The sequence below is a fragment of the Saccopteryx leptura genome, chromosome 4, assembly GCF_036850995.1.
Source record: "Saccopteryx leptura isolate mSacLep1 chromosome 4, mSacLep1_pri_phased_curated, whole genome shotgun sequence".
Taxonomy (NCBI): domain Eukaryota; kingdom Metazoa; phylum Chordata; class Mammalia; order Chiroptera; family Emballonuridae; genus Saccopteryx; species Saccopteryx leptura.
In genome coordinates this window covers 14,049,152-14,063,307 of record NC_089506.1, presented here as the reverse complement: position 1 = coordinate 14,063,307, position 14,156 = coordinate 14,049,152, and the positions used below count along the sequence as shown (strand labels likewise).

Below are 14,156 nucleotides of genomic sequence, written 5' to 3'. Positions count from 1 at the left end.
CCCACCCTGGGTAAAACAGCCTCAACTGACCCTTCCCTTTGAAATTAGGGTGACTCGTGGTCTGTAACCCACTAAAAATAATGACAAAGACAGGGTGGGCAAAAGTAGGGTTGCCGGTGTGAGAGTGCACAACCCAGTTGGTTCCTGTATCTCTATGGATTAGTGTCACAACTGCAACCCTCCCTTTGCCCACCTCGGTATTTGCAGTTTCCTTTTTATAGGTTTTTCCTGATAAGTAGGTATTAAATCTTGTAGAGAAAAAAAGTATATTTTATATGGATACATGTATGTAATTGTAAACTTGCATCTTCCTCAGTATGATTTCACTGCTGTTTGGGTTGTTTTGTGATTGTGGGGCAGATCCCACCCCCTTATTTACTGTGACATTTCTTTTCTAGAACCAGAATAGGACAGACTCATATACCATTCTGATCTGGGTGCATTTCTTCAGAAGGTACGCTGTCCTGTCCTCGTGGGGGAGCGCGGCCGCCGGGCGTGGGGCTGGCAGGGCCGGAGGCGGTCTCTGTGTGTGCTTCAGCAACAAGCTGCTCAGGCGGTCTCTGTGTGTGTGCTTCAGCAACAAGCTGCTCAGTGACCGAGGCTCAGTGGGACCACGCTGCCTCTGGAGGCTCCAGGGAAGCACGTGCCCCACCTGTCTCTAGCTGCTCTGGGTGCTGGGCACCCTTGGCATTCCTGGGCTACGGCAGCATCTCTCCTCGCTCACTGTCATGTGTTTCTCTTCTTTTTTTTTTTTTTTTTTTTTTTTTTTTAATTTAAATTTTTTTTTTTTTAATAATTTTATTTTTTTAATGGGGTGACATCAATAAATCAGGATACATATATTCAAAGATAACAAGTCCAGGTTATCTTGTCGTTCAATTATGTTGCATACCCACCACCCAAAGTCAGATTGTCCTCTGTCACCTTCTATCTTGTTTTCTTTGTGCCCCTCCCCACCCCCTATCCCTCTCCCATTCCCCCCTCCCCCCCCCCGTAACCACCACACTCTTATCAATGTCTCTTAGTTTCACTATTATGTCCCACCTACGTATGGAATAATACAGTTCCTGTTTTTTTTTCTGATTTACTTATTTCGCTTCGTATCATGTTGTGATGCTCTTCTTGTGTGTCTGCCTGTCTCCAAAAAGTGCTTGATTTAGGTCACACCCTAATCCAGTATTCACTCATCTAAATTTGAATAATATATCATAGCAAATGCACATAATGAATATATGTAGATCAATCTATCTATTGTATCTATCTATCTATCTATCTATCTACCTACCTACCTATCTATCTGACAAATATATGTCACAAAGAATGTATCATAAGCTCAGCACACAGCCTTCAGTCCCAGACTCAGCACTTACCCCCTCCCACATCCAGGGACCGGGCACCCTCTGTAGGGGCCACAGAAGGCCATGGCCTAATGTCTCACTGGCACAATTGGCCCACCTGGCCCAGATTATTTCTGAGTGAGACCAGAGCACCAAAGACTAATCACCGCTCACTGTCACCGAGGCACTTTGGTCTCCCTGAGAAATTGCAAACTACTTCAAGCCCTAGAGAATATCCCGTGAACTTGAAGCCGGCAGGGAGGAGTACCGCTTTTCCTAAGGACTGTGGTCATCCTGTAGGAGATCATTCTTTGTTTTGCCACCTTTCCTGTCACTTTGGTGCCCTTCCCTTCCGCACACAGTCTTGAGACCATCCACCAGGGCGTGAGCGTGTCCACGGCCCGCTGCGTCCCTCGCTGGCTCTGACTGAAGCGCTGCAGAATGTCCTGCAGTTAGTTGCTCATTCCCATGCCAACAATTCATAAGGTCACCCTCTCCACTGAACTTTCCATTTTCTACTGATATGTTATTTTTAAAAGGAAAATTTTGACTTCCTTAATTGTAAATCAGGTTTTAAATGTGCATATTTTTCAAGAAAGGGGATCAGATATCAGGGCACAGTTATCAGATTGTATAATTTATTGGCCACAATCTACAATATTAATCTGTGTGATACTTTGGTCCTTCATCTGCACACTGGTTTGACTGTGTATCCAGAAAGAGACAGACACAAGGCAGAGACACACAGAGAGAGAGAGAGAGAAGAGAAAAGAGAGCCACTTCCTAAAAGTCCATGTTTGGTCATTACATGAGGGCAGACATTGTACAAGGACACAGAGAATCCCACTTAAAAAGTAAATACCAAGAGGCTTAGTTAGGTGTGACAGTGCGAAGCCATTTCATAAATGTTTTGATAAGTTGATACAAAAGAAAGTGATTTATAAGGTGGTTGTTTTGCATTAGGTTCTGTTCAAAGCCAATTGAAATTCCTCATTTGCATTAACCATCTGAGCTTCTTTTCTGTTGAGAGGAGTGTTCTATTCTCACATCCAGCGTCTCCCATGGAGGTAGGCGGAGTTAGAGCCTCTGGATTAGAATCTGCCCAGATGGGACTGTGCACTGAAGTAAGCTCTGTGTCATGGATGAAAGGAAGGATTTAAGTTAAACACTGAGAGACGGAGGTTTTAAAGAAAGTCATTAAAAGAGTATGGATACTTGACCAAAAGAAAAACATGCAAAGTAGTGATTGACATGAGTCATTTTGCTCCCTAATAGAAGAAAAAGAACTGTTTAGTAGTTTCTCTATGAAAAATACTCAGTAAGCAGGTAACATCAGTTTAATATACATACCAATTATATACATGAAACATATTTTTATGATATACATAAAGATAGGTTTATGATATACACATATAATATATATATTATATATATAACACTTTATCATTAACAATGGTATTTGGGTAAAACACTGCTGGGCAGGTAAGTCAGGATAAAACCCCCTCCAGGTGTCACAAGGGATAGTTGTTCCCCTGTTCCAACCAGCAGGACAAGTGCCTGGGGACCCAGCTCCAAAGTGAGGCTGCATTGGAGCTGGATATGCCCAGTCTGGGAACGCCTGGGGCAGGGCCCCGTGCTGAGCTGACCCAAGTCCCAGCTCTGACATGCGCAGAGCAAACTGACCACTGCGTCACGGGCCTCCTCTCCTAGGCCCGCACTGGGTCACGTGAGGAATCTCTGACTGTCTTTTCTCTGAGAAACTTAAAAAAAAACAAACTCACTCAAGGACTTCTTGTCAGGAAGGCTGAGTGATCAGTGTTCCATTACATTTCATTGAATGCATATGTTGTCTCTATTTTTGAAGATTCATAAATGCTGAAAATTTACTTAGTCAAGTTTCTTGGGTGTCCTGACAGTGTCCCTGTGAGTGGGAGAAGGTATGGTTTCACAAAAAAGAAAAGCAGGTGATTTTTACAAAACTTCAACCCATTGTTGAGATGATAAAAATAAACATTTAGGGATTGTGCTTATATATATCATTTTTAATTCATAGTAACCTTTTTTTTTTCAAAAAACAAAATTAGAATTACACCGTCAGTACTGAAATCCATTTCGCACTTCATTGTTTTGAGACTATTTTTTTCGTATCATTACGTAATCTTTAAGAAAGTAAATTCATTACCTGCACAGGAAACTATACAGTAAACAAGTATGTCACAGTCCACCCCCATGATAGAATACTACAAGTGAAAGGAGCCAGAAGTTCTTCGGCAGTGAGTGTTGTATTTTTCTCATTCCTTGAAATAAATTACATAAATCACTGTATGTGAAATGTGATAGGTTTTTTTTTTTCTACAAAGTAGATCATGATAATTCTAAAATTGGGCAGAACCATCTGGAACGTGAGTCACTCGACTAAGTAAGAAGAAAAAGAGAAAGGGTAAAACAGCACCTTCCCAGGAAATTGAAGTCCTGTGCTATTTCTTGTATTGCTCAGGCTGAAAACAAAGGTTGGATTGCATGGTTTTCTAGAATTAACTGACCTAGAGTGTTTGTAATTCACATTCCCACACAACTGTGGCCATCAATTGACCAAAGGGAGAGGGATGTTTTTTCCTCAGTCAGTCTACATAAGGACAAAGTGGACAGAGAAGGCATGAAGCATCTAGTTCTGCTCTTACTCATTCAGAACATGAAAATTCAGAAGAAAATCCCGTCTCCAGGCCCTCAGAGGGGAGCCCTCTGCAAGAGGGGAGATTTGCTCCACTGGCCCAGAGAGAGATGAGTAGAAAGTCAATGAAAGTCTAGATTGCGTTTTTCCAGTATGCATATGGGAAGGTTTTTAGCAACTTTATCCTGAACAAGAGTTTTACTTGTTAATACCAGTAGGACTTGAATTTTACCATATAAGAAAATAAAGGAGAGTGAGCAATAAAATTTTTAAAAAGCAGTTTACGAACCAGAGATACGGCTTTCCTGTCAGTAGATAATGATTACCAGCCATAGAAGTTTTATACACTATTCTCTGTGCTAAACACTTTACATATATCACTTAATTCTGGCACCATCAGTAGTAAATATTTATAGATCACATCATTCTATCTTACAGCTGAGGAAAGGAAGGTTGGAGGGCTGGCTGTATTCATTCTTCTACTTGTTCCCTTGGAACCCATGTACTGGCTCCTTGTGTGTGGTCAGCATGGTTTGTGTGCTGGAGATACGGTGAGGCATGAGGCCGCCACCTCTGCCTCCTGGTGGAGCGGACGGGACTGACAGTTCAGATTTTCAGCTGTTTCCCTGTCTCCAAATTGCTGAACACAAGACTAACGGTGCAATTTAATGAGAAACCTGTGAGATCTCACAGCAGATCAGTAAATAACATTTCACCTTCATTTGTTTTCTTCCTGATTTGAGAATCAGCATGCTTAACCTTAGAAATAGGAATTAAAATAATGAGTGCTATTGTGCATCATTTTGTGACAGCTAGGTGAATGCAGGAAGCATTTGGTTAAACACGTTTAGAAACAAGGCCCTGTGCTTGGCTCCTGCCCCGAAAAGAATCTTATTGACCCCCAAGGAAGAAACAAGAAGGCTTCCAGGGTAGAGGAAGCGAGATATGTTTTTACCGGTATTCACCAAGAACACAACAGTCATCACAATGACCAGTTAGACAAAAAGACAAAGGCAGACCTTAGCAAAATCTTTTCAAGTGATCCTCATCCATGAATACGGTTTTTTGTTTGTCAGTCCAAGGGCTCGTATGCACCCGTAGCCAGGTGAAAGCATTTGCCTCAGTGACAGATGGAGAACTAGAACTCGAAGGTATCCATCCATGGCCACAGTCTCTCGACAATACCACACACTAGGCTTTTTTAGGGAACACAGTTCCTGGCATTATATTAAATCTTCTGTTCTCCAAAGACGAATGAGAGAACCTTAACCAAGTCCCTGGGCCGGTTGGATAGACTCACAGACTTAGAAAGCAAGCACTTTGCTTTTGGAATAAAAAAAAAAAAAAAAATTTAACAATCTAATGATGTCTACAGAAGTTATTTTCCATAGGTTTACTAAAACTCTAAGAAATTGACCATTTATATTTCAAGTGGTTGTACTACCAGTCCCCCTAGTCAAGGGTTACACCACCAGGATGGGTTTAATCTTAAGAGCCAATCATATTCCCACGAGAGCTAGTCATCAAAGGAAGCGTAAGAGCTGGCGGGAGCAGATTCGGGGACAAACAGTACCCAGGACTTCAAAACGGTGATTGAGGTGGTTTTCTTTGGCTTTAATGATCTTTCCTGAACAAGCTATTTCTCTCGCTTTACCTTAAAATGTGTAGCCAACCTGGCTTTATCAAAATAAAATAAGCCTAATCATGGGACATTATTTGGAAATCAAGTTTTATTGTTGCATAACGGTTTAATAACCTTGATAGATAAGGCTCTGGTGTTCTAATGAACACGCTTATGTAAAGGGGCTCAGAAAAAGAAATGAACTCAGCTTTTCTTTCTCAATGTAGGCATCATCTGGTTACATGCCTAATTTGGTACTGTAGCGGCCAAATCGCTAAATTTTTCACTGATTTCAAAAAAATCAAAAGCATTGAAACAAACAAATAAGATTGGCTCATTAAAAATGCTCTACCCAAGAGTATAATAAAGGCAATTACTGAATTTACTACAATCCTCCTAAATTCTTCTTTATGTATTATTACTTTGATAGGAAGTCCTGAATGTAATATGTTGACTCTGACACCTATTTCGTTAGCGGTAATTGTGATCACATAAGTCATAGGATCATTAACACAAACTCTGGACATCTCTTAATAATCTGTATGCTTTTCAGAGGGGCAGAGAATTGCTTTGATGAAGCTATTTCCATCACACCAGGGCCGGTTGTGCAGAGTGGCTCCTTTAGTAACTATGGAAATGATGACGCCCAGGGGGCTGAAGGGAGGAACACCCCTTCCAGATCGGCTGCTTTTGTGGACGCATCTGTGCAGGATCCAGATGTGTGAGAGGCGTACTTCATGTCTCGACAACCCAACGCTTTTTGGTTTTGCTTTCTCTTCACACTTTCCCTGATTCTCTGTAACAGCCTCAAGTGAGAATGAAGCCAGGCAAGACAGCACTTCACTCACAGGACCCTATGTTCGTTCCAGAAATGTGTCTCATATTTAAAGACGCATGTCCAAATGTACTAAAAACAGACCCTCCTCCCAGACACATTGCTACTACTGCTATTTCTGAAAGCCCTGGTCAGTGTCCAGGCTCCCGGACTATATTTATCTTTATATTTGTGTCTCTGTTTTTCTGGCATTTGGTTCCATAGTTTGCTAATATTTTAATACACATATACTTGTAGGGCATCAGTACAAGAAAAGGAAAGAACATCAAGAACCATAAGCAACCAACCTCTTGACTGCCTCAAGCTAAGTCTAGTTAAATTGGAAACATATATATACGCGCACATACATACACACTTTTTAATGTGGTTTCATCTGTTCAGCTTACGTAGCACAGAGCTTCTCTCAAGTAAGCCTTATTAGATTCAGTATATTTGGGGATAAATCTTTTTTAAAAATGAACCATGAAAACTTTGGAAATTTTTCTATTTCTAAATTAGTTCTACTACTCTTAAAATTCTACCAATATGTTCCTTGCTATTCAGTAAGTTCTTTGCTGAAAGCCTCCCATGTATAAGGCACACTGAAGAACACAAAAGTGTATAAAGCATGGTCTCTGCCCTCAAGAAAACGCAAACACAGATACCGTAATGTAAACAGACAAGGAATTAGATTCCTTTAAATGAGAGAGAGCTTTTATGTTGTTTACATAGGGGGCTACTTTGAAATGGGCCTCTGAGAATGGGTGTGATTTTAAGAGTAATTAAGAGTAATCCCAATGGAATAAACATCACAAAAGATGTAACCCCAAACCCTATCTGTCCGGCCAGGGCCACACGGAGTCACTCACTCCTGGAAGACAGGGACTTGCTTTGATTACCTTGGCACCCCTAGACCCAGAACAATGTCTGACACATGGCGGGCGTCCTGTGAAAAATGTGCCGATGAAACTCCAATGAAGGTTGAATTATAACATGTACAAAAAATGGAGCAGCAAAAAGTCCAGTCTGACTAAAGAACAGAATATGAGAAGGGCAATAGATGATAACATCTTGAAAATTAGGCTGGGAACATATTGTGCTGGGCTTGGTTTGGAATGTATTAATAGAGAGTGTGAAGTCACTGGTCCTTTTCAAAATATTAACTTTGCAACAATTGCAACAGGAGATCAAGAGAGAGTGAGCGAGAGAAAGAGAGAGAGACTGGGGGAGGACTAGAGACAAGGAAACCAAACAAAGGATTATTATGACAATTTGTTTGATAAAATGAAGTGGAAATGACAGATGGCGAGCCTGAGATTAATAGCAGTAGTTACACATACTACTATATGAACAGCAAAAAACAGTGAGAAAGACAACAATAACTAATACGTTGTGATCAAGTGATCAAGGCTATGTCCAAGAACAATGTAAAATTTTGATTGATTCCCTCTTGGGACTCTTACCACAAAGTTGTAATTCACAAGTTTATAGATGAGGAAACTGAGACCTGGAGAAATTAAGTAACTTCCTCTGCTAGAAGCAACGTTAGGATGCTCCATTTTGTTTGATCTTCTGGAACAGAGTTCTATGGGGTAGGGTCCAGAAACCCATAGTTACAAGCTTTGTCAAAAGAAGAATCACATACAAATGATTAGCTAGCACATCCCACATCAGCGGTAATAATTCCAAACGGGAATCTCTGTCGCACGGTGCTTTTTGCAGGGTAATTCCCACCTTTTTGTAACTACTGGGTTATAGCAGCCACTGATGGTTTGTAGCTATTGACCCACAAAAGGCTAAAGTTCAGTGTAAATATTATCAAGAGAAATCCTCAAAAATAGATGTCTAAATTTTCTTATGGAACTAGTCAAAGATGGACTGTAATTGCTTTTAAAGGAAAAAGAACCTCTTTCCATTAAAATATAAACTGGCAACACAGTCTTACAATGTGATTTCTGTTTTAAAACACAAAATAAGCATTTAAGCTATGCAAGGTGCTGAACTAGACGCAATGAGAGACCACTCGTGAAAAAGAAATTTGTTTTGATCTCATAGATATTAGAGTGAGAATCGCATGTCTCTCACAGACATGAGGGAAATAAGTATTCCAGTACTGCTCGTGGAAAGGATTTGGAGAATGCGGAAACGGTAATCATAGTTGCTACGTCGGATTCATGAACAACCTAGTTTTTGAGTCTCCATGTTCAAGGCTGTGAGGGTACGTGCCTGATTTGAGACTACTGTTGACTTGGAGAAAATAAATAGCATGTTACAGGCTTTGAACAGATTAAGAGTGTTTAAAAAAAAAAACAGAGAGAGGGAGAGAGTAATTAATTCAGGAGGAGGGAAAACTTGAAGGATGGGTGGGACTTGGGGAAATAAGGAAGTTAAGGAATTCTGTATCCAGATCGTAAAGACTGCATGAAGGTTCTTGGTGGAGCTCAGGGAGAGCGGATGGCCGCAGCTGAAGTTAGGGCCATGGCCGAAGATGAGACTGAAAAGGAAATTGGAGTCAGACCAGGGGATGGCCATCAGGTTATACTGTGCTATCAGAAGTTGACCTCTCAGACAACAGAGAGCCCCAGAAATATTGGAAGAAATGAGAGATAATTGGGCTTGGTTTTAGGAAGGGTCATCTGTCAACAGTATAAATGATTATGGCGAAAGGTAAGAAGGAAAGTTAAATCAAGGACACCCACTTCAGAGCTGAAAGGCAAACAATGATAATCTGATCATGGGGTGGCACATTCGGCACTATTACGGGGTAACTGCAAATATACTAGAAAATACTTGTAGCTACGAAGATCATTAACTAGCTGCTCATTCCTCTGTCACTTTTTCAGACTCCGGGCATGAAATACCCCAAGTATTCCATAAAAACACACAAAAGTTGTCCCAGAACAGCTTAAAATCTAAATTTATGGTGTCTTCCCCTCCCCTAAAATACCCAAACATCCCCACAAAACCCAAAGAGGCTGTATGTAAGTCAAGAAACCCAAGACCTTCCTAATACTGAGCGCCACGGATTGGTGACTCCACTGAGAAGGGAAACAATGAAAGGCTCACTTTCCAAACCCTGGAAACTGCTTCCTGCTGTCAGATTGTAAAGAAATTGGCACACGGAAGAGAAGAGCAAAATTACACTAGCATGTAAATGCTATAAACCCTGAAAACGGTTACCTGTTAGGGACCTGCCCTTTGGGTACAAGGCATACCAAGAAAGTGATTGAAAATACATAGCCGCAATGCTGCTGGAGTCGTTTACAGATTAATACACTATAACTGGTCTTTCCTCATTCCTTATGGACCCAGGACCTTGACATTCACTGAAGCAAGGTCAACATTCTGCTTTGTGTCTAGGAGTTCTGTTTCTTCCTTAACTCTACAGAGATAAGTGCACTAGAAAGATGCACAGTTGGAAAAGAAACATTGCAACACTCCAAAAACAATACTATTCCCAGCGTGGGTAAAACACTCCTCACCTAGAGCCCCATACTCTGTATGCCTTAACAAATACTAGAGATTATTCTAAGGAAATGAATAGAATAATTATGGCTCAGTGTAGCACTTGAAGCAAATCAGCATCTCTGCTTTTTTCTGGGTGTTGAGAATACCCTGTATTGGCGCATGGGAGCTTTTTTTTTTTTCCTCCTGGCTTCCCTTAAAACTTCATAGTTATATTCTCACAATCCCCACAGAAATGGATTGTTCCATTAGCATGGGTTGCTTAGGTTTAAACTTATTAAAATGTAGCCTGTTGTATGTGATTCATGATTCAAACTAAATTAGTACTTATTTTCTAAAAACAGAAGACTGTTTTGAAAGTTTTAAGGAAAGTGGAGCAAAGGGTCCTTTTCTCTGTTTTCAGGGAAGTTGCCACCACCACACGACAGCAGGAAGACATCTGTGTTATTTCAGGTGCTTACCTTTATGGCCCAAGTTGTGCCCAAAATACGACATACCTTTAAGTGGCTCTGGGATGGATTAAGTTCTCAGAGGTTCTTTCTTCTTCCCCCTTTGATTCAGCTCGGGTCCACTTCAGCTATTAAACAGAATAAAATTATGCTGCAAATCTGTGAAAACTAGTTATTCCCTGGCACTCTGGGTACCCGTTTTGGTTAGGGTTTTGGGGGTAACACTAGAGGAGGGTTAAGAAAAGCTCAGGTACTTTCTCGTAAATAGACATTTAAGATCAAAAGTATTATCAATGCTTCAGCCTTAATTAAAGGAAAGAGGATGCAAAGCTTTAGATCAAACACAGGGAGAATGAAAAGGGTACCGTGGTCTCTGGGAGTACCACTCTCTCAATGGCTTTCTCAAAACCCTGTCCCAAACTAACTAATGATACATTTTTGCTGCTTTTTATCACCAGTCAGATGCCAGAAACAGAGTCATTGTAGAGTAACATTCTGCAAAGCCTGACGTGCTATTTGGGATTTTCACACTTCTATAAATATCTAAAAAGGCAACATAGCTGCTTCACGTCAAACTCGATTTAAAAAGCTGCAGAAATAGTTTTCCAAAGAATGCTACTTCCTAAATTAAATGTCCACATGAATAATTATAATAATTTAAAGTAACTATAATTGTTCATAGCTCATTAGAAGAATCATTTTGAGATCCAAAGAATTAGGAACTCTCCTGTCTTATTAGAGTTTCATGGATATTCATCACTTTTTTAGAAACAAAACTCTGAAGGTCCGGCATACATCCCCAACACCATTCTCCAGATGAGCAGATGAAGCTTATGTGTGAACATAGCTGTTTTATCACCCTTTCTGGGCCCAGGGACAAGACACGATCTCCTTTTCATTTATTTCTTGTGGATTTTTCTGAAGTGTAATTTGTTCTGACATCTCTTAGAGAACTCCTGACCCTTTAATGGGTCTCCATGGTGTTCGTTTATATAACGACTAAGGGCTTACATTATTGTCTTGGCTAAAATCTAAAGAACTTCTCATTTTTCTCCCTTACTACATTCTGCTGCAGATTGAGAAGTTTGTTTGGAGAAAAGTTATAATCTCACATGATCGTTTCCTCTACTTTATTTGGAAGTTGAGCAACGCAAGGCCTAATTATAGGGAACAAGAGTCTCTAATTTCTCCGAGGAAGTGCTCGGCACTCTGGACCCGTGCCCTTTCCCGAGTGATTGATTGAGTCTCCTAAATCAGCTCTTGTTTTTCTCCGGTTCCAGTGGGCATGTTAGAACAGAAACCATTTCACTCTGCAGAAAGTTCTGGGTGTTTTCCTCTCCCACTTCACAGTAAAATCTTGGGCTTCTCTGAAACCGTGGTCCAGAGTTCATCATCTGGTCAGAATGAAAGAATGGTTCCGCCTCCATGGTGTTTGGCTCCCAGCCTCATTTGCATTTCACATCCGGGTCAAGATTCTAATGGATGTGACAGGACAGCTCCACAGCAGCTCACACAGGCTCCCAGGCTGCTGCTACCTGTTCCATTCAGAAACAACGAATGCGATTCACTCAGAAAGACAAAGGGAGGTGCCCCTGGCCGCGTGGATAATTAGGTGTTGAGATCATGGCTGGGATCTAAACTTTTTTAAAAAATCTTTATTGAGATATAATTGACAAAATTATACAATGTGATGATCTGATACATATACATATATATATATATATATATATATATATATATATATATATATATATATATATATATCATTGTCCCAATTTCTTTACTTCAAAGTCAGACTGTATTACATACACACTGCATTATATACAAGGGAAAATAGATACAACTTAAGTCACCATCCGGGTGTAGGAATCCTCTCATGCTGAAGCATATTTGCATTACAGGTGAATAATCAGACTCCACATTTATAATAAAGACTCAGGAAAAATGAAGAATTCAGAGAAAATGAAGAATTTAAGATAGCTTTTCAATTTATTTTCTAAACATCTGAATAAATCTTTTTGTTTCCTGTAAGACATTCCATGGGTGTTTGTCTTTTATGGTTTGGGGCTTTCTTAACCTTCAGATAACTTTTGCTAGAAATGATAAGTAAGGGAATAAACACTGGGTTTGAGGTTCTTGATTCTTAAAGGCTTTATGGATTTTTAAATTCCATCTTATTGAATATATTATGTTACTATTTGTTGTGTCTAGGCTATTTCTTGAGGTATTGAATCATTTAAAGTTCCATTGAAATTGCTCTTTAAATGTGCTGCTATTACTAGTGATTGAAAATGTTTGTCTGGAAACTTAGATATTAAATTTTATATCTACTACAGGCACTTATTTTCAAATCATTCATTTCAGGCATTCAATTAAATGCATGGTAATGTCAAAAATGAATACAGTTTGGTGCGCGCATGTCTTTGGAGTATTTCTTTAACAAAGGCTCACTAAGAACATTTAATGTGCAAAACATTTTATTTAGTCTATGGAATAGAATACCATGGAACATAGAATAAAGTTCTCGTCCTTAAGGAACTTATAGTCCAATGGAGATAATAAGACATTCAAGAAAGAGTGGAAGGGAGGGAGGGAAGGAAGGAAGGAAATTACACCTTTCAAAAAGGTACAGGGGTTATAGTGCCACCAGGAATGTTTACTAACCAACTTTGCACTCACTGTGTGACAGAAGGAAAATAAAATTTACTATAAAACTGGAGATTTCCTCCTTATAACTATGCATACACAGAAATTAAATGACATCATTAAATTTTCTGGATTCGAACAGTAGCAGTCCATTAATTGGGATCAATGCTCAGTGCTGTGACAGAGATCACAAGTAATAGAGTTGAAGCAAGAGAGATGTTTATTGCCCACTTATGTGAAAGCAGGAATTGGTGGTGCAGGACGAGTATGTCCATAATTGCCAGGGTCCTTACTCCTCACCCTCGGCACACAGCTTCCCTCTTGTGATCAGGGGGGCTGCTCCAGACCCTCACACTAGGTCTGCATTGCAGCCAGCAGAGAGGAGAAAACAGGGAAGCACCAGCCCTGGTCCTTCCCTACCCACCATGTCCTCGCACACTCACTGGTCAAAATCTGGTCACAACCCAAGGGACACAGAGATGTTGTCCTAGCCTGGCTGAAGCTGAGTGTCCCGCGGACACTTCCATAATGAGGTGAGAAGGAGAGGCTGGGGGGAGAGGACAAGGAGCTCTCTCAGCCGTGTAACCGTGTGGTAATCTCCTAGCACAGTCATCACCGTGATGCAAGTTTTCTTATCACATATTACCAGCGCTTTCATTTTCCAAACACAGATTAGAGACGCACTGTGGATGATTTCAACAATCAAGGGAGGATTTCTCTCACCTTGTCCAGTGCTGCTCATTTGCAGCGGAAAATGCATGCCTTATGCTAAGCTGTCAGAACCAAATATAATGAACTAGAGTAAGCGTGTCACTAAAATAGCAAGACAAACGACCTCGAAACATGGCACTTCCTCCCTTTGCATTTTCCCCCCTCATCTGGTTTATTTACAATAAAAAAGTAGGTTGAAGGATGAAGTTGCAGAAACCGATCCTTCTAACTGTTACTCTATATATCACATAACTGATAACCCAATGCTAGAGAGAAAAACCCAGCTGAATTGTGTTAGCATAGACTGTCCTAGCCTGGCTCACGTTTAATAATTGATTACAGTGTACAGTTCATGCCAGTGTGAGAGTCTCCATAAAAATAATCCTGGCAAGTCTGGTTACATCATTCTCCAAGGAGCCTTCTCCCGTTAGTACCAGAGCTC

The 14,156-nt window shown here is 40.4% G+C and overlaps 1 protein-coding gene across 13 annotated transcripts in view; it reads left to right on the top strand.

Moving 5' to 3' along the window:
• Nucleotides 1-398: 398 nt before the first annotated feature.
• SORBS2 (sorbin and SH3 domain containing 2) overlaps nucleotides 399-14,156 on the top strand; it is a 130,608-nt gene continuing 116,850 nt past the window's right edge. For 7 of the 13 annotated variants that reach the window (XM_066380191.1, XM_066380201.1, XM_066380189.1 and 4 more), the window contains exon 1: nucleotides 399-454. The gene's annotated coding sequence lies outside the window, so the exon portion shown is untranslated. The remainder of the gene's footprint in view (nucleotides 455-14,156) is intronic. The other 6 variants (XM_066380198.1, XM_066380199.1, XM_066380190.1 and 3 more) reach the window with 5 other exon arrangements.